Here is a 20,202-nt window from a genome sequence, read left to right on the forward strand (position 1 = left end):
TTCCAAAATTTAAAAGAACTCTGAAACCTGAAACACTTCTGATCAAAGCATTTTGGATAAGAAATACTCAACCTGTAACTAGCAGAGTGACTCTAGTTGGTTATTTTAATCATCTGCAAATTGGTCTACATTAGTATACTTCAACTTGTTCTGAGTTTTCTATGGGATTTTCCAAGGTGCTAGGAGGAAAAGGGGCGGAGAAAACAATGATGAAGGAAGGAAAATTGAAATAAAATGATTGGGGATGTAGCTTAGTGGTAAAACATTCCTGGGTTCAAATCCCAATACCAGAGGGGAAAAAAAAGATTTCATCTGAAGATAAGAGTTCTGTTGTTTTGAGCCACCTCATTCACTGATTGAATGATCTTCTTCTGAAGTATACACTATTCCATCAGAAGAAGATCAAACAGTGCTAAAATCAAACAGTGGTAAAATCTTTAGGTACTTCATTTAGATTTATTTAAATGCTACTTTCCCCTCCCATCTTCTGCCACTCTCTATTCCCTTATGTTAACTTGTTTTTCTTCACAGGACTTACTACATTATATATTTAATGTTTATTCTTTCTAGCCAGCACTGATAGATCCTTTTTTTTTTTTTAACCCCAGCCCTGATAGGTCCATTTAAAAAAATGTCTTGTCAACTACAGAATCTCCAGCACCTCCTATTAAAGTGCCTATCATAGGCAGATGCTCGATAAATGTTGGGTGATCAATGAATTAATCTGAAATTTTGTCTAAAAAAATTAAGTAAAAGAATATTCAGAAGCACATATGATTCTTACTTTCCTTAACTAGCTAGCTTTTGCCAAAGTCGAACTTTAGAAACTAGTTTCCTTGATCACTTGAGGGAATTCTTTTTTTAAATAGCTAAATGGTGAAGTGAAAATCACAACAGAACCTGGGGATGGGGGGCAGTCACGGGGGGCGGGAGTGGGGGACAGGGGGAGCACATCTAATTGTTGTGAGACTACATCAACAAAAATCCAGGATTTTTGAAGAAGATCAAACAGTGTAGGATTTTTTCATTTCTAAGTTATAACTGTAGCTTGAACTACTACAATTCAAGTATGAACCATCACGCTACTATCTCTAGGTTCATTGTGAATGTACCAAAAGAAGCAAGTAAAACTTTTAGATGCTCCCTGAATCTCTGGCTTCATAACCCCTTTATAATGGCTACTAAGTTAAGATTTGTACTGATACTAAGTGGCCCTAAACAGAGTACATTTCTGAAACTATAGTCCAGTGTTTCTCAAAATACAGTTTGTGGATAACCTGTGAATCCAATAATTTATTTTAAAAACCTAAATTTATGACCTTTAGACGTGAAAGTTTGTACTTAATCCTTCCAACACTTTGCACTCTGATGTCTTACTATTTTTGAATCTGTATCTGTTCTTTGCAATTTTATATTCTGGTCTTAAATATCACACATAGAAATATTCTGCAATTACAGTTATCATGAGTTATGAAGTTATAACTATAAAACACTGTTAACCTGTAAGGAAATTTCCCAACTATATTAATGATCCTAAATGCAATATGAAATTACTAGGCCAGGCAAAGTGATGCATGCTGGTGATTCCAGCTACTTGAATGGCAGAGGCAGGAGGATTACAAGTTTGAGGCCAGCCTCAGCAACTTTGCGAGACCATGTCTCAAAATAAAAACATTAAAGGTCTCAAAAAAGAAATGCTTGGTAAATGTACAGTGTTAAGACAGTAATTTTTTGCGTGGTTCAGTGGCAATGCTTATAATTCCAGCAACTTGGGAGGCCGAAGCAGGAGTTTAAAGCCAGTGTCACCAACCTTATCAAGACCTCTCGGCAACATAGCAAGAAATATAGGTTTCCACTTATGTGAGGTATCTGAAGTAGTCAAACTCATGGACACAGAAAATAGAATAGAGGTACCAGTGTTAAAGAGGGATTTTATTCAATGGGTATAGAATTTCAGATTTGCAAGACGAAAAAGTTCTGGATATTTGTTGCATAGCAATGTGAATATAATTAATACTGAAGTGAATGCTTCTAAGGAAAGACTACTTGTTCCTGTCACAAACACATTTAGCACACATGGAACCACCATAGGCCCTGCTAAGATGTTCTTTCATTTTAGACAATCTTTTCAGGACTTTAGTTCTGGCAGCATGAATCCCAGGAAGTCTGCTTGGGCACACACCACATGCAGATTTTGGTGCTTTCCCAACTCCTTTGTAAAAAGGTAAATTCGATTCCTAGGGGCTCTTGACAGGCTAGTTTTGTCAGAGGCTTTACTGTTGGAAAGCCTACCAAGTTATGACAAAAAGACCATCTGGAGTGCCTCTAGACATCGTCCCAGGAAGAAGAAGAACACCCCTCCCCGTTTTAAACAGGCAGCACACATAGGAACATCTGACCAACACTGGCCAGTCACTCTGTCGACAGTCAAATGTCAGTTCTGCATCACTCTGTAGACAAAGGCAGACTCTCAAATCTTGCAAAGGATTTCGGAAACAGTAAGATGATTTCTCCCTCCAACTCGAAAATCATATATTTCAGTAAATTTCAGTAGATATGTGTCTTGAAAAACTTAGTTGGGAGTCCCTAAGAAGATGGTCTATTGTCAGTCCCTTCTTTACCAGCCTGGGCATCCAAAATTCTTCTGAAGGTAAAATGAATTTTTTTTTTTAAACAGTCTTTCCTGCTGTAAGAACTTTTATAATGGAGACTAGTCCCGCTACAGCTAAGACCTTTCCGTGCCATTGGAGTAATGCTGCACTGCTAATTTCTGTGGGCTTCTCAAACCCTTTATAAGTATACTTCATTAAAAAGTCAATGCCATTTCTGTACAGAGACTATACAGCCTGCTCAACTTCACTGCTCTTACGAGTTTGTCAGTACTTTTAGCACCACACCTTGGGCTTGCTCCTTCACAGCTTGATTTTTGGTGTTGACTGTTGAATTCTACAAGGCTACATGGAAGGCTCGAATCAGGCCCCCTTACCACAGAAGCCCATCCACCTCGCTAGGGCTTAGGGTCTGGGCCTGGCTTTCCTGCTAGCCACGGCTTCCTCTTGCTCCTCAACTGGTTCTCATCAACTCTTTTATGTCCACTGGATGGAATCACGAGGATAGCGTGTTCTGGGCTATGGTGGGAGTTCAAAGCCTGGTTCAGCCGGCTCCCCTCCACTCTGCTTGGCATCCTCTTAGTCTTGGGGATTGGAAGCAGCTGCCCACACCTCCTCTGTGCACAGACGCCAACACCCACTCACTTTCCTGGATTTCCTTCTTCTTGAAGGCTACATATATTCCCTTGTTTGTCTATCCTACATTTTCTTTATCCATTGATCTATGGATGGGCATCTGAACTGCTTCTCCCTCTCAGCTCTTATGAACAACATTGCAGTGAACACGAATGAGCAAATATCTCTTTGAGAATCTACTTCCAATTCTTTTGAAAGTAGGATTGCTGGGTCATAAAGTAATTCTATGTTTAGCCTTTTCAGAAGGTACTAAACTGGACCATTTTTTTTTGGGGGGGGGGGAGTAACCAGGGATTGAACTCAGGGAGACTCAACCACTGAGCCACATCTCCAGCCCTATTTTATATTTTTTTTAGGGACAAGATCTCACTGAGTTGCTTAGTGCCTCACTTTTACTGAGGCTGGCTTTAAACTCACAATCTTCCTAACTCTTGAGCCGCTGAGATTATAGGTGTGTGCCACAATGCCCAGCCCATTTTACGTTCTTACCAGTGATGTACAAGGATTCCAATTTCTTCAAATCTTTACCAGGACTTGTTATCTGCTAGTTTTTTGATAGTGGCCAACTTAAAGAGAATGAGATGATATTTCATTGTGGTTTTGATTTGCATTTCTCCATTGATGAGTGATGTTGAGTATCTTGTCATATGCTTGTTAGCCGTTTGTATAGCTTTTGTGGAGATATGTCTATTCAAGTTCTATGCTGTTTTTCTTTTTTTTTAAATTAGGGATTGAACACAGGGGTGCTTAACCACTGAACTATATTCCTAGACCTTTTTTATGTTTTATTAGAGATAGAGTCTTGCTGAGCTGCTCAGGGCCTCGATAAGTTGCTGAGGCTGGGTTTGAACTTGCAATCTTCATGCTTTAGCCTTCCAAGTTGTTGGGATTATGGGCGTGCACCACTGTACCTGGTTCCCATTTTTTAATTGGGTTACTTCATACCCAGTAGGTTATAAACAAAGGATAATAATAAGTGATTTATCCATACAATGGAATATTAGATATAAAAAGAAATGAAGTACCAACATGTTACAACATGAACACTGAAGCATTATATTAAGTAAAAAAAGTCGTACACAAATGCCACTCAAGAGTATGATTCAATTTATCTGAAATAGCCTTTATAGGCAAATTCAAATAGAAAGTAGATCAGTAGTTGCCAGGGGCTAGATGGAGAAGGCAATGGGGACTGTTTGTTAATGGGCATGAGTTTCTTTTTGAGGTGATAAACATATTCTGGAATTAGTGGTAATGGTGATACAATATTGTGAATATACTAAAACCTACTGAATTGTGCACTTTTGTGTATGAGAATTATATCTAAAAAATAAAAAACCCTGAAACTAAGCTGAGAACTAATTTAAAGATAAAAAACAGGAATATTAATATTACCCACATTATGATCCTATGATGTTCATGTTCCTGAGGAGATATATGGGTCAATACAAAAAGCAGAGATTTTGGAGTAAGGCAGATATCAATTCAAATTACAGTTTAACTGCATTCTAACTACACAATCTTGGGAAAGCTATTTAAGCTTCCTGAGCCTCTTTAATCACCTATAACAAAAATAATATACCTACACTCACAGGTTGATGCTAGGATTAAAGTGCTTTGAATTTAGGAGGCCTTCAAATGTTAGTCCCCAATCTTAGCTGTCTCCTATCAGTGAGTGGGCCATTCTCAATATTTACTGTAGAATTAAAAAATAGTATTAGGGGGCTGGGATGTGGCTCAAGCGGTAGCACGCTCGCCTAGCATGCGTGCGGCCCGGGTTCGATCCTCAGCAGCACCACATACCAACAAAGATGTTGTGTCCGCCGAGAACTAAGAAAAAATAAATAAATGTTAAAATTCTCTCTCTCTCTCTCTCTCTCTCTCTCTCTCTAATAAAAAAAAAAAAAAAAAAAAAAAAAAAAATAGTATTAGATTGCCTATGAGTAAAGAACAAGAACGCCTTTTAAAAGTCAGTTGTCTGTTTCTAAAAAGTCTTGCTTAATTGAATCTTTATAGATAGGAAGGTAATCGAAAGTGAAAGAATTCAATTACAGTGACTATAAAAATATATATTAAGAATAATGTGTGGGGCTGGGGTTGTAGATCAGTGTTAGATCACTTGCCTAGCATGTATGAGGCCCTGGGTTCAATTCCCCAGCACCACATAAAACTAAATAAACAAAATAAAGGTATTATGTCCATCTACAACTAAAAATATTAAAAAAAAGAACTATGTGTGGTGATGCAACTTTGAAAAAGCAGAGTAGGGAGTGGGAAAGAAAGAAAAGGCAAACATTCAATTGCAAAAGAACAGGACATGTTGTAATAGGGCAAATGCAGTGCTCCGAGAAGAGTAAGAAGGGGGTGCACAATCTTAATATTAGAAGATTTTGGCCTCAAAACCAGGAATTTGAAGAAAAGAAACCAAGACATTCAATGACCTTTAAGGACATTTAAAAAATGTTAGTTTATATAAAAAAAACACACACAAAAAGAAAGCTGCAAAGTGAAAATTAATAAATATTTAGTCAAATTTTAATTAAATGTCTACAGATGCATAACCTTATGTCAACTTCATTGTTAAAATTTGAATTCATAAAAAAATTCATTAAAAAAGTTAGTTTAGCTAGAATAAGAAAAGCAGAAAAGGAAAAGTTTTGTTCATAATACAGTTGGATTTTTTAAAAAAAATATTTAATTTTTAGTTGTAGATGGACACAATATCCTTATTTTATTTTATGTGGTGCTGAGGATAGAACCCAGGGCCTCACATGTGCTAGGCGAGCGCTCTACTGCTGAGCCACAACACCAGCCCACAGTTGGAATTTTTTTGCCAGGCACAATGGCGTAAACCTGTAGTCCCATGATTCTGGAAGCTGAGCCACGACAAGTTCAAGGCCAATTTCAGCAACTTAGCAGGATCCTTAGCAATTTAGTGAGACCCTGTCCCAAAATTAAAAATAAAAGGAGCATGAGATGTAGCTCAGTGGTAAGGTGCTTCTGGGTTCCATCCCTAGTACCAAAAACAAAAACAAAATAACCCCCCGAAACAAAACAAACAAAAAAACATTTGGAATTTTGTGGGGCTAATGAGACTGTAATATACTTCCAAGGGAATGATAAGTGATTGTGCACATCAGAATCCATTCACACAGACATCATTTCGCAAGTGGCTCTTTCTTCCTGAAGTTATTCTTAAATCAGTCTCTAGGGATGTTTCCTTATTGTAACCAAAGTGCATTTATGATCCTGTTTATCCACCTCCATTCAGTATTTACCACACGTGGATATACAAGTTTCATTAAGAGTAGACACATTAAAAATGTGGATGTGTAATCGATGTGATTCTGCAATCAGTATTTGGGGTAAAAATGGGAGTTCATAACCCACTTGAATCTAATGTATGAAATATGATATGTCAAGAGCTTTGTAATGTTTTGAACATCCAATAATAATAAAAAAAAGAGTAGACACAGAAGGATCCAAAATCAAGGCCAACAGTCATTGTAAAAAGGGGAAAGTTATTGTTTCTGTAACTTTGGAGAAAAGGGATTTAAGGGCAGGGGAAAAACAAGGATCACTATAAGATAAATGGTAGGTCTTATCCAAACTTCAGTAGGTACAAACAGGTATGAAACCACATTAGTTGAGAAAAGACGTGTCCTGGAAAAACTTTCTATTCTATCAATGGTGCATAACCTGTGGTGCAATTTTCAACTGCTTCTGAAAGATGATGCCTTATTCTTTCTTACATGAATGATAATCTTAATATAATTTTGTGTGTAGTCGTGTACAACATGTCAATTGGCTTAAAGGAATGTTTTGACACAAGAAAAGAAATAATTGGGAAATGTGTGGGATTAGAATCATATCTAACAAAACTGAAAGATGGGGTATAGTTTATCAATAATAAGCAAGAGCCCATCATTTTACTAAAAAGATACTATATGCAAATGAACTTTTGTAAATAAAATACAAAAACTAATTTAATTGAGAAATTCTATAATTAAAGAACTTCCATAGGTGGGAGCATGGAGGAAGGGAGGAGGAAGAATAGAAAGAAGTTCACTGGATTACACAAAGGGGAATGAAGGGGGATGGGAATAAGATAGTAGAATGAACTGGACATGACTTTCCTATGTTCATATATGAATATACGACCATGTAACTCCACATCATGTACAACCACAAGAATGGGAAGTTACATTCCATGTATGTATAATAAGTCAAAATGTACTCTGCAGTCATTACTGTCATGTATATCTAAAAAGAGCAATAACAACAAAAAGAACTCTCATAGGCAATCTGTTTGCAAAGAAGGCAGTATAAACAGTATATTTATAGAATACTGGAGCCAGACAGAGAAGGATCCTGGTGCCATTGTGAAATCTTCTAAAGTCTCAGTTTTTGCATTTGTATATGGAGATAATAATAGTACCCACTTCACAGGGTGGTTGTGAAGATGAAATGAGAAAGTACACATAAAATTGTTAGCATGGTATCTGATACAAGATAATTTCTCGGGGTGGGAGGGAAAGGAAGGGGGAAGGGAATTGGCAAGGATGGTGGAATGTGATGGTCATCATTATACAAAATACATGTATGAAGATTTGAATTTGGTGTCAACATACCTTATATACAAACAGATATAAAAAATTGTGGTATATATGTGTATTAAGAATTATAGGGGCTGGGGATGTGGCTCAAGCGGTAGCGCGCTCGCCTGGCATGCGTGTGGCCCGGGTTCGATCCTCAGCACCACATACCAACAAAGATGTTGTGTCCGCTGAGAACTAAAAAAATAAATATTAAAAAAATTCTCTCTCTCTCTCTTAAAAAAAAAGAATTATAATGTAAAAAAAGAATACATGTATAATGGCATAAATTGGCATGAACATACTTTAAATACAGAGATACAAAAAATTGTTTTCTAGATGTGTAATAAGGATTGTAATGCATTCCACTGTTGTTGTGTATTTAAAAAAGAAAGAAAGAAAAAAGATAACTTCTTAATGTGTATTAGGTATTATTATTATTATTTATAAGTGAAGAATAGCTTTGCCTTTTTGGACTACATCAATATTCCAATGACAATTTCTTACAAAATTGTATTGCATTTACCTATAACCTGCTATTAATCAGATTTATCTGAGAATGCAGGTCTAAGCATTAACCATTTTTTTTCTTCCTCCTTAAATTGTTCTGTCTGCTATGTAGACAGATGGCAAATTTAGCTACTCATTAAAAATCACTGTTTTCAGGATTGGGTTGTGGCTCAGCGGTAGAGTTCTCACCTAGGATGTGTGAGGCCCTGGGTTTGATCCTAAGCACTACATAAAAATAAATAAATAAAGTAAAAACAAACAAACAAACAAACAAGTAATATAAAGGTATTGTGTCCAACTACAACTAAAAAATATTAAAAAATCATTGCTTTCAGAAATAATTTCATGTTGCAAATATCATACAAAGAAATACATTTGAGGCAAACCAGTAGTAAGTGTATTTAACTTTGGTATATGTTCTATTATATCACTTTAAATAGCCAGACTAGGAACAATTTATTACTTGGCTGTGTGTATGAAGGGTGGTTTGACACATCTTATTCTCTGGTCTTTGGGAGAGACAATAACTGATAAAACATCCCTTTGTTTCCTCCCCCAGTATAAAGGTTTCTCTTCACCATCCTGGCAAATTGCCTCTTACACTTATCTACTATTTTCCAATAAATTAATTCATTTGAAAAGTAATTGCCAAAAATAATTTTATTATGAACATATTATAATTAAATGAAGATTCTTAAATGGTTTTTCTTTCTTTATATTAAGATTTCTGCTTATAGCATATATCAAAATAATAATTACAAGAAATCAAATGCTATGCAACTGACTTAAACCCATTTTTATTTTTGTTCTCAGTGCAGACACAGAACAGGTTTTCCATTTTCTAATAATTGATCCAACCGTCATTAAATGTACCCTACCTTTCCATTGTAATCAAAGAATTTGTAAAAGTGAAAATATATTTGTCTATCAAATTGGTAAAGATTAGAAAAAAAAAGAATAACAGTGTTGGCTGAGGCTAAGATAAAGGTAAATGTACTGTCTTGAATGGCTGCATGATGTTCACTATGGTTTTCTTTTTTCTTTTTTTTTGGTAATAGGGATTGATTGAACCAAGCCACATCCCCAGCCCATTTTTTACTTCGAGATGTGGTATTGCTAAATTGCTTAGGGCCTCACTAAGTTGCTGAGGCTGGCTTTGAACTTGTAATCCTCCTGCTTCAGCCACTAGAACCGCTTGGAATAAAAAGGCGTGTGACACAGCACCTGGTAGTATGTTTTTTTTTAAAAAGCAAAAGAGCCAAAAGAAAAAACACTGAGGGACCTGGATAAACATAGTACACTGTTATAATAATATACCACATAATAATTAGAATCAGTCTTCAAAAACATGTGGAATAGCACTCACGATGCATTGAGACCATTCATTCACATAACTATTTATTAAATGTTTATGTGTCAGATATTATGTTCACTAGGTGCTGGGCTGGTGTGAATAAGACAGGCATCGTCACAGCGATTACCAAGTTTGCCTGTTGATCTTTCTAGATTTTTTGTATAGTCATGCAACGCACAATGTTTCAGCCAATAATGGACTGCATATAGAATGGTGGCCCCATGAGACTTTATTGCCTAGAGACATCATAGCCATCTAAGTTTGTGTAAACACATTCCATGATATTTGCATGATGATGAAATCCCCTAATTACACATTTCTCAGAATCTGTCTCCATTGTTATGTGTTGTGTGACTGTGTATTTATACACTCCTGTAGGAAACAAGGGGGCACTGATAGCTTTTTCAAAGTTATTTTTTTAGTGAGGTAGAACTAACAAAGAATTAAAATGCACAGATTTTGGATATTCAGTTTGATTAGTTTTGAAAACTTCATATATACATATAATTACTTCCTACAAAAAGATACAAAGCATGCTCCGTTCTAGTTAATCCCACCTCTTCGACTGATGCTCTGTGTATTTACTGGGGAGGTGTATGATTTCCACCAGATCTACAATTTCCAAGATATCACAATTTATTTATTCATACTCTTATTGATGAACATGTGTATATTTACAGTTTGGGGCTATCTCAAAGCAGCTATTTATACTTTTGTGTAATAAAAACATTTATAACATATGAACATAGTTCCATTTCTTTTGAGTAAATACTGAAAGTTGGAATTACTGGATCACAATGTAGATTTATGCTAATTTATAAGAAATTGCCAGTTTGTGAAAGTTGTTTTACCATTTTCTATTCCAACCAGCAATGCATGACAGTTCTTATTGTCTTACTTCCTTGTCCACATTTGGTGATGTTAGTTATTTTGATTCTAGCCACTTTAGTGAGTATGAAATTGTATCTAATTGTGGTTCTAATTTGGTTTTCCATGATGTATTAAAGATGCTGAGTACCTTTTGATGTTTAACTATATATCTAATTCGTGAAGTTCACGTTCAAGTCGTTAAGCTGATTTTTAAAACTGGGTCATTGGTTTTTATATTGTTCATTTGTAGAAATTTTTTTTTTTTTGTACTAGGGATTGAATCCAGGGCCTTGTGCATGCTAGGCCTGCACTTTGCCAGTAAGGTACATCCCTAGACCTTTTAGATTTTATTTTGAGACATGAACTCACTGAGTTGCCAGGCTGGCCTCAAATTTGCCTCAGTCTCCTAGGTAGCTAGGATTTACAGGTATGTGCCACTGTGCCTGGCTCATTTGTAGAAATTTAAAAAATATATTCTGAATAAAAGTTCTTTATTGGACATACATATAGTAAATATATTTTCCCCAGTCTGTAGCTATTAATTTTCTTAAATTTTTTTATGAACATCCATTATAATGAGGTCTCTTTTTCTTGTTATGGTTAGTGCTTTTTGTGAATCATCCAAGGGATCTTTGCCTATCAAAAGTTGTACAGATATTCTCCTGTTTCAATGAAGGACTATGGAATAAAATGGCAAAGTGAGAATGTTTAAGTCTAAATCAGAATGCACTGCAGATGATAAATTATGAGGCTGTTACCTAAGTCAAATATGAAAAAAGGTTTTAGTATTGGTTGTTATGCAGTGTAACTGAAGAAGATGGAAAGACTATCTGAATAAATACCATCCAGATTTAGAAACAAAACAAAACAAAAAGATGAAACTTAGTGATGAAATAAATATGGCATATAAAAGAAGATATATTAGGGGTTGGAGTTGTGGCTCAGTGGTAGAGCATTTGCCTAGCATGTGTGAGGCACTGGGTTTGATTTTCAGCACCACTTAAAAATAAATAAATAAAATCAAGGCATTGTGTTAATCTATAACTGAAAAAAAAAGAAGACATTAAAATGATTTGAAGAACTTAAGCATAAATAATTCAGAGTGCTGATTTTACTAAAAAAAGATAGGAAAGTTGAAAAGTAGATTCCATTGTGGATATCATTATATGAAAAAAAAAGTTTAGTTTTATACATAGCATGCTTAGTATGATAATGAAATATCCAAATGGAAGTTTCTTGTTAACAATCAAAAACAGTAAAACTTAAAAAGGGAAAAGAGGAGAAAATAAGGCTGTAGATTTGTTAATCATTAGCATAGAGCAGTGCTTTTCAAAGTAGTATCCATGTACCAGCAATGTCAAGTTGGAACTTGTTAGACAACTCTCAGGTCCTATCCTGGAGTCACTGATTCAGAAACTCTGGAGGTAAAGCCATGCAACCTATGTTTTATTTATTTATTTATTTATTTAGCAGTGCCAGATATTAAACTCAGGACCTTGTGCATGCTATGCAAGTGCTCTACCACTGAGCTCTAATCTGTTTTTTAATAAACCCTCCGGATGATCCTGGTGCCTACTTAAGTTTGAGAACCAGTAGCACTGGGTTAGAGTTGAAGCACAAGTGAAAAAAGGTAAGAATCCCTCAATTATAAGTCCCTAGGGAAGAGCCATGGTAGGCAGAGAAAAAAAATCAGTAAAGATTAGATGTGAAAGGCTAATAGACTTGTCACCCAAAGGCCAAGCAGAACACAATGTCACAAAGTTTCTAAGTTCAATTTATTCTGATAGAGAAACAAGAACATGGAAGTGCTTTTTCACCCATTATAGACTTCACCTCAGCCCCAACCCCAAAATGAGAGTTATATTGTTTTGAGGAAAAATATTAATCATAACCTACTTTCCACACTAGCTTTCCTTTAAATAAAGGAAATCTGCAAAATAATAATCAAAAAGATACTGCTATATGATGACATTTCTTTGAAGGAAAAAAGAGAAACTGACAGCCATTTTGCCTATGTAATTTCATTTAATTCTTACTGGATTTAGGATTTAAGACTACTTGAGCTGGGTGTAGTGGCACATACTTGCAATCCCAGCAGCTCAGGAAGGTGAGGCTAGAGGATAGCAAGTTCAAAGCCAGCCTCAGCAACTTAGTGAGGCCCCAAACAACTTATGGAAATACTATTTCAAAATAAAAATAAAAAGGGATAGGCATGTGGCTCAGTGATAAAAGTCCCCTGGGTTCAATCCCTAAAACAAAAACAAACAAACAAAAAAGACTACTAGTCTTTCCACTATGTAAGTAGTGGATTGAGCTACATTTTCCTAATGATATTTATTCTTCATTTGTGCACTTTAGTTCCCAGATGCCACTTAGATACCAATATCTGAGATATAAAGTCTCTTACAAATAATGTAGTATTTGCATATAAACCTACTTGCATCCTCCTTTATACTTTCAATCAACTCAAAATTATTTATAATACCTGACATAATGAAAATGCTATATAAATAGTTATATACTATATTGTTTAGGGAATAATGGTTAGGAAAAAAAGGTCTATACATGATTATACAGATGTAATTTTAAAAAGTATTTTTGGGGCTGGGGGTATAGTTCAGTGGTAGTGCGCTTGCCTAACATGTGAGAGGAATTGGGTTTGATCCTAAGCACCACATAAAAACAAATAAATAAAATAAAGGTATTTTGTCCATTGACAACTAAAAAAAAATTTTTTAAAAGTACTTTTGATCTGTGGTTGGTTGAATTCATGAATGCAGAACCTGCTGATAAGGAAAGCCAGCTATATAACACTTTCAAAAATGAAGGAGAAAAATGAACTGTAGTGTGAAAGGCAAGTAGGGTCACAGTTGCTTTTAAGATAGGACAAGGGGCTGGGGTTGTGGCTTAGCAGTAGAGTGCTCACCTAGCACATGTGAGACCCTGGGTTTGATCCTCAGTACCATATAAAAAATAAATAAATAAAATAAAGGTATTGTGTTAACTACAGCTAAAAAATATTAGAGAGAGAGAGAGAGAGAGAGAGAGAGAGAGAGAGAGAGAGAGATATTGGATAGATAATACCACACTGCTATACTACCTGGGAACATCCACTAAGGAAGGACAAACTGATGATGCAGGAGACAGGAACTACTTGAATAGATGAATGGGATATATAATCTCATGTACAACAGACATGTTGTACTATGGTTAAGTATACTGGGGTCAGCAAGTCACTGCAAATATTTTTGTACAACTTACAGAATGTTTTTCACATTTTAAAATGATTTCTTAAAAATATTTTGTGAGAGTAAAATTATATAAATGTCAAATTTCAGTGTTCACAAATAAAATTTTATTGGAACAACGGCATGTCCATTTGTTTATGTATTGTTTATGGGGGCTTTTGCATTACAACAGCAAAGCTGAATAGCTACAATAGAGACTATGTGGTCCTCAAAGCCAAAAAATGTGATGATTCATAGAAAATTTACTGACCCCTGGCTTAGATAATTCTTCTACCTGTACTCTAAACAACAGATGTATTAACCAGAATAGACTGGCTTCCCATGATCTATATATTTTTATTAATGAAGACTAAAAGTGAGTGTTTAAACAAGTGGGATAAATTCAATGACTTTCATCCACCTAGCCATTCAATCAAGCATCAATATTTACTGAGTCCCCAGTGTCAAGTACTAGAGGTATAAAATAAACAAGAGAGGAATGGTCCTTGTTCTTATGGAAACTAAATTCTTAGAAGACAGAAAAACAAGAGACAAATAAGTGAAATGGTACAGTTTGTGATAAGGACTGGAAGGAAATACACATGATGCTATGATAGAGAAAAAAAAGGAAGTCTGAGGGACTATTCTAGGCAAGATATTTTTGAGGCAAGGGGAGACAACTATGTAGGGGTAAGGCAAATAATTAAATATTCTCATATTTCCACAACATTAGAAACAGGTGAAGATGGAGAAATATACATTGTGAATTGCATAAATGTGGACTATGTTCCCTGATGAACTTTCCAATGGCATGTTTGCTACAAAATATACAGAGTATAATTATATAATGGGTCCAAGTGGTTCATAAACAAAATGCAAAACAAAACAAAACAAAAAAACAAACAAACAAAAAAAACAATATAGTATAATTACTTTATTATCCCAGGAATAGGAATGATTCCAGAAAGTCAGTTCCGCTTATCAGGTATATACAGTAACTGTTATTATTTTTTTTAATGGAGGAAAAATATTCTACACAATGTAAGTCTTACAGGATACTGGCAAATGTAAACATGCCAAAGAAAGTTTACATGGTAGGCACTGCTTAAATAAAATTAAGCTTTTTGTATTCACATTAAAACAATTAAATATAAAAAGTGATCATAAAATGGTAAAAAATTTTAGAAAGAGCAGAATGTTCTTTGATTGTAATTCATACACAGCTAATGCAGCATAAAGTACCAGTTGACGTTTGATAAATGATAAGTAAGCTATGAACTTTGGAAAAAAGCTAGTGTTATGTGGCTCTTAATATTTTTTTTGGCATAACTGTTTTAAACACAACCTATCCATTCTGTGGGATGGCTATGCAGTTTTATGTCTTAAAATAATTTGTTATCTTGTTTCTAGATATAAACAACTTTCCACTTAAAATTTAAGCAGATTGAAGTATCACTAAATAAACTGTTCAGTAATCTTTTAGATATTTACAATTAGGCAATTCTAGTTTATTTCTCCTTATGAAAAAAGGAAAAAAAAATTATTTCCAACCATTTGAAAATCCAGGCACAGGTCTACCGAAATGTAAGGTACAGTTCAATGTAATGATTCATGGTGTCTCTAATAGAAAGATTCAGCAGTTCTCAATCGAGACCTTTATTCTTTCTCTGAATAAATGATGCCTGAAATTTTTATTCTTGTTCTAATGGAATTTCAATGGCCTTCACTGCAAATCTACTGGAAATTTTTGCATATTAAGTGGAAAAAATTAAATGATGTTAACCACATTTTAATGTGATTAAGGCTGACAGGGTCATTATTTCTGCTAATCACTCAGTTTAAAAAGCTCAAACAAAACTTTATAACAGACAAGGTTTTTAATTTTATGTATATTTTGTTGAAATTAAGAAAAAAAAAACTGTAAAAGAAAAAGAAGAGAAAAAAAACTACAGTCCTTGACAAAAACCAATGAGTAGTTCTTACAATTTGCAGATGGGTTTCATTATACTTAATCTGGTGATGTAAAAACAAAAATGCAAAACAATCTTACATTGCACATGCTCCTCTGGTTTCTTTCCTTTTAAACATGAAGAGGGTAAGAAAATGTACTTTGTAGAATTTTGAGTTCTGTGTTTCCTATTTGCTGCTAAATGGAAACAAATATAGTTTTTTCTTTAGATCTTATAGCAAACCAAAAACAGAATTAATGCATAAAACTGCCTTAAACAATTCTTCAGTTTCTATTTTTTAGATTAATCTATGCTATGTACAACAAATATTACAAATATATCAGGATAAACAAAATCTTCACTGATTAAAAAAAAATCTCCCCCAAAAGTGATATTGACATCAGCAGAATAATAGTGATCCTAATCATTAGTAGTACTTACAAATAATTCGTCCTTTCTATTTTCTGATAAGAAATTTACTTTCTTCAATGGTTATTCTATACTAGAAACTTAAATTAACTTATCTATCTATTTATTTATTTATTTTAATGTGGTGCTGAGGATCAAACCCAGGGCCTTGCACATAAGGAGGCAAGCGCTCTAACCCCAGCCCCTTCAATTAACTTTTTAAGCTCATAAGTGTATTTAGTGTAATCTTGGCATTCCATCTGCAAAGCATTATTTTTAAAAGCACACCATTATAATATTCTTAGTGCAAAAATGAGTAGGATACTAGCAAAAAATTTCTAATTTTCTGAGCATTTCAGTATTTTCCATAAAGAGCAATTAAGCTAGATATGTAACATACCAAACTGTAAAAGAATGTATCAAATATCTCCCTATCTCTTTTGGTTGGCTGTCAACTGCTTAATCAATAGTGGTTCTTGAAAATTATCTTTATTATATTTTAGCTACTAAACTGGAAATTTCTAAAAATGACTTGAGGATTGTAATTCATTTTGACACATGAAGGTAATATGACTATTCCTAATTCAGTAGTTATAGGTTTACAGAAACAAAATTAATTAGCTTTTAGAAAAGTATGATGAGCAAATGATTTTTAAAAAGAAACACACCTGAAGTTCAAGCACTCTAATTCATATTGATTCACCCCAATCTAGTAAACTTAAACCAAATTCATTAACCAAAAACAAAACATCTCATACATAAAAAAGATTAAATAAATACATTTTGCATTGTAGTTTTCTAAGGCAACATGAAACTATGATCATTGCAAATAAGAGACAAACGGAACAATTATAAAACTTAAGCTACAGGTGCAGTACCTTTATCCAAAACAGGATCATCCTTTTCATGGTAAATTACTCAATTGCATGCAAATAGATAAATGAGTTTACCTCGCTGATCACAATCTAAGCAGCTAACAAAAGCAGAGCACCTGGCCATAAACAAGTCCTTTGAAATGCAATTTAGTACTATAAAGTTTGAGAAATTGCTGTTCTGCTTTCATATTAAAAAGCATAACCAAACTACTTTTCAGCAAGAAGCTCAGCCTTTTGTGAAAAGAAAGAGATTAGAGTCTGTAGTAGATTATATAAATAAAGAAAAAAAGTCAATATTAACACTGTTTTGTGGCCATAATCCTTCTTGTCCATGGAAAAAATTAATACTATTGAACTTTTTTTTATTTAGTGTGATGCTATGCACTGGTGCATCAGCTAATAACCCTCCAGAATTTCTATGCTCATCTAAAAAGAGTCCCTGCTGAATGTTCTAATGCATCTTATTGTGAATCTTCAGCAAATAAAACTTCATGTATGAGCTCATGATGTGCTTTGCTGCCGGAAAGTCACAGACTCTGTGGGAAGCTCTTTATCTTCCCAGCAGTCAGTTCTCTGAGAACATCAGTGCAGCTACTGTAGTTACCTGTAGATTACTTGTATTTTCTCACATCTGTGTCCAGCAATCTAAACCATGATGATAAAGGGTCATTAGGTTTTGAGTGAGGAAGGGGATGGACTAGACAATTTGCTCTGATAAGCTCCTTGTTGGGAACTCCAGTTTAGAATGTGAAATGTCAGATATGTACAGTTTTATACTAAAAGGAAAAAGGAAATTCACTTTTTTGTACTAACAATTAAAAATGATGAAGTTAAATGTATCAATATGGTCTGCTGATTCACATTTTATTTGGGGGCTTTATAATTAAAAGTACTTAAGACAAATAATTTTCTGCTTGTAAAATAGATGTCCACGCTCTATTAGCCACAAAGAATTCAGGTACAATTACTAAGATAACTGCTGTTTGGTGCACAGCAAAGCAATTTCCCACAGTGGGACTTACAGTTCAATTTACCAGTTGGGCAAATATTTTGTGCTCTGTAGTGGCCTAGAGAGTTAAAAGCTGTAGGTAACATTCGAGTAGTGTTATACTTGGAGAAAACTTTCTTCAATCCAAATGGGTGGTTTAGATTTCAAAGTACAGATGATATACTAAAAACATTTCCCCAAATTAACAATATAAATTTTAAATGTAATGTACAAAATACTATTGTCACAGCAAGCCCTCTGACTTCTCATCACCCCAAAACAGAGGCTCAGAATTTAGAACTCAACGCTGTCATGTTATTTTCATATTTGTGTTGGTTACTAAATCGTTCTGATATATTTCTTTAGCAATTAGCTGATAGACTATGTTATATTCTTGATTATAGAATGGGGATGCTAATTAATTTTAAATGGCATAGAATAATTGTTTCAGATCATAGAAATATATTTACAATTTTTTGGTCATTCTTCAGATATTATACACCATATAAACAGGATGCAAAGGGGAAGTTAGTGAAAGATAGAAGGGTTTAATACACTCTCTAAATTTATATTGGGAATTTACCTCTTTATTTAGGTATGCTTATTCTAGCACTATTATGTCCTCTCAAATATCTACCTATCTTCCCATAAAAGGCATTTTTAAGAGAAACCAGTGACTGACACAAATAAAATACTGCCTTGCCTCAAATAACTATATTAAAATAACAAAAGTATGTGAATAAAAGCATATAATATCTTAAAATGAAACATCAAGCAGGGATTTGGTTTTTTTGAAATATATTTTTAAATGGTTGTTATTCATTTGAGCTGTCTGAAGGCTTTCCAATGTTTCTAGAGAAGAAAAAATAAAAATACTTATTTTCAAAGTTGTCTGCTAGCCTTAAACATAAGCAAGCATTATTTTCCAACAGATTAAAGTAAGCATTTAAAAACTCTTTCTTTTAAATACATGAATTATCTACAATTCTCTTATGAAACTCTGTAGGATGGAAGATATGTCACTATTATCATTGTAGACACATTTCCTAAAATAAAAATTATCATAAAATACAACATTTTCATAACCAATATTAACACCCTAAGGCAATATGAGAACAGAAATCCATAATAATTATTCATACACCAAGCCACTGTAAACCTAAATCATTTCTGAAGACCTGAATGTGTCAAGAACTTTGACAATTATGACTGGAGCCAGGAAACTGTAGCACTGCAGAATTTCTTATGAATTTCTCCAGTTACTTTTTATAAATGCTGTCTTGGATGACAGCTTAATGTGTACCACATGCAATATTTATTCTTCTTCAGTGTCAGACTGTCTAGCCATCCAAGGGAATACAAAGAATGTCACTTATTAGGATAAAAGCACAAGGAAAGTAATCAAGGACATATGTAACATCAGCCAATCATGCCCTATTTCAACATCCTATTCCATTCATAACAGTTCAACAATTATTTGCTTACTGATAACTTGCTTTCAGGCTGTTTGTGTTCACCATAATGGTGGTTTGCATTTATTTTGCTCTTTAGAATTGGACACTTGCTGTGCCATACGTGTTTGTCAAAACTTTATATCTTCTGTCAGAAATGGCTTAGAATATCAAATAATTTCTATTTGTCAGGAACTACTAACACAACAATCAGTAACCCTTGATGTCAACAGGGCACTGAAATAAACAATAAAACAACAAATGCCTAACTATTAAACATTTCACTGCAAAAAAAAATTCCATAAGTGATACATTTAAGAAAGACGGTATTGTTAGCTCAGCCACATTCACACACCTTTTCCTGCATAAGAATGCTTAATAGGCATGCTTTGTCTTTTGTTTCAGTTTTCCATGATTTATCTAAGAGAATTTCTCAATCTAATCTGGTGGTCTTGAAACTATATACTTCCAATGTCCAAAAAACAGAAAGTCACATTAAAACATATACTTTGGCCACTCATTCATATTTTACTTAATAATGGATTTTAAATAATATAATATTTCATCACATACCATAATCATGTACTGTGTAACTGCAGAAACATATATGGATTTAATTCTGTATTTTAGTAACATTTAAAAGCTTTGGATCCAGACAACTAAGATGGCTAACCTCTGAATACAGAAAAGAAACAAATATTTGATATTCTCCGTATTCCCTCTCTTGGTC

The 20,202-nt window shown here is 34.2% G+C and overlaps 1 protein-coding gene and 1 pseudogene across 3 annotated transcripts in view; both read right to left on the reverse strand.

Annotated features, from left to right (window-relative positions):
- The window catches only part of Ola1 (Obg like ATPase 1), a 147,211-nt gene that overhangs the window by 13,786 nt on the left and 113,223 nt on the right, over window positions 1–20,202 (reverse strand). The gene's annotated exons all lie outside the window — the stretch shown is intronic.
- LOC144365352 (actin-related protein 2/3 complex subunit 5-like protein pseudogene) lies at window positions 1,565–6,110 on the reverse strand (annotated as a pseudogene).

Source organism: Ictidomys tridecemlineatus, chromosome 7 (assembly GCF_052094955.1).
Source record: "Ictidomys tridecemlineatus isolate mIctTri1 chromosome 7, mIctTri1.hap1, whole genome shotgun sequence".
In the NCBI taxonomy this organism is placed as follows: domain Eukaryota; kingdom Metazoa; phylum Chordata; class Mammalia; order Rodentia; family Sciuridae; genus Ictidomys; species Ictidomys tridecemlineatus.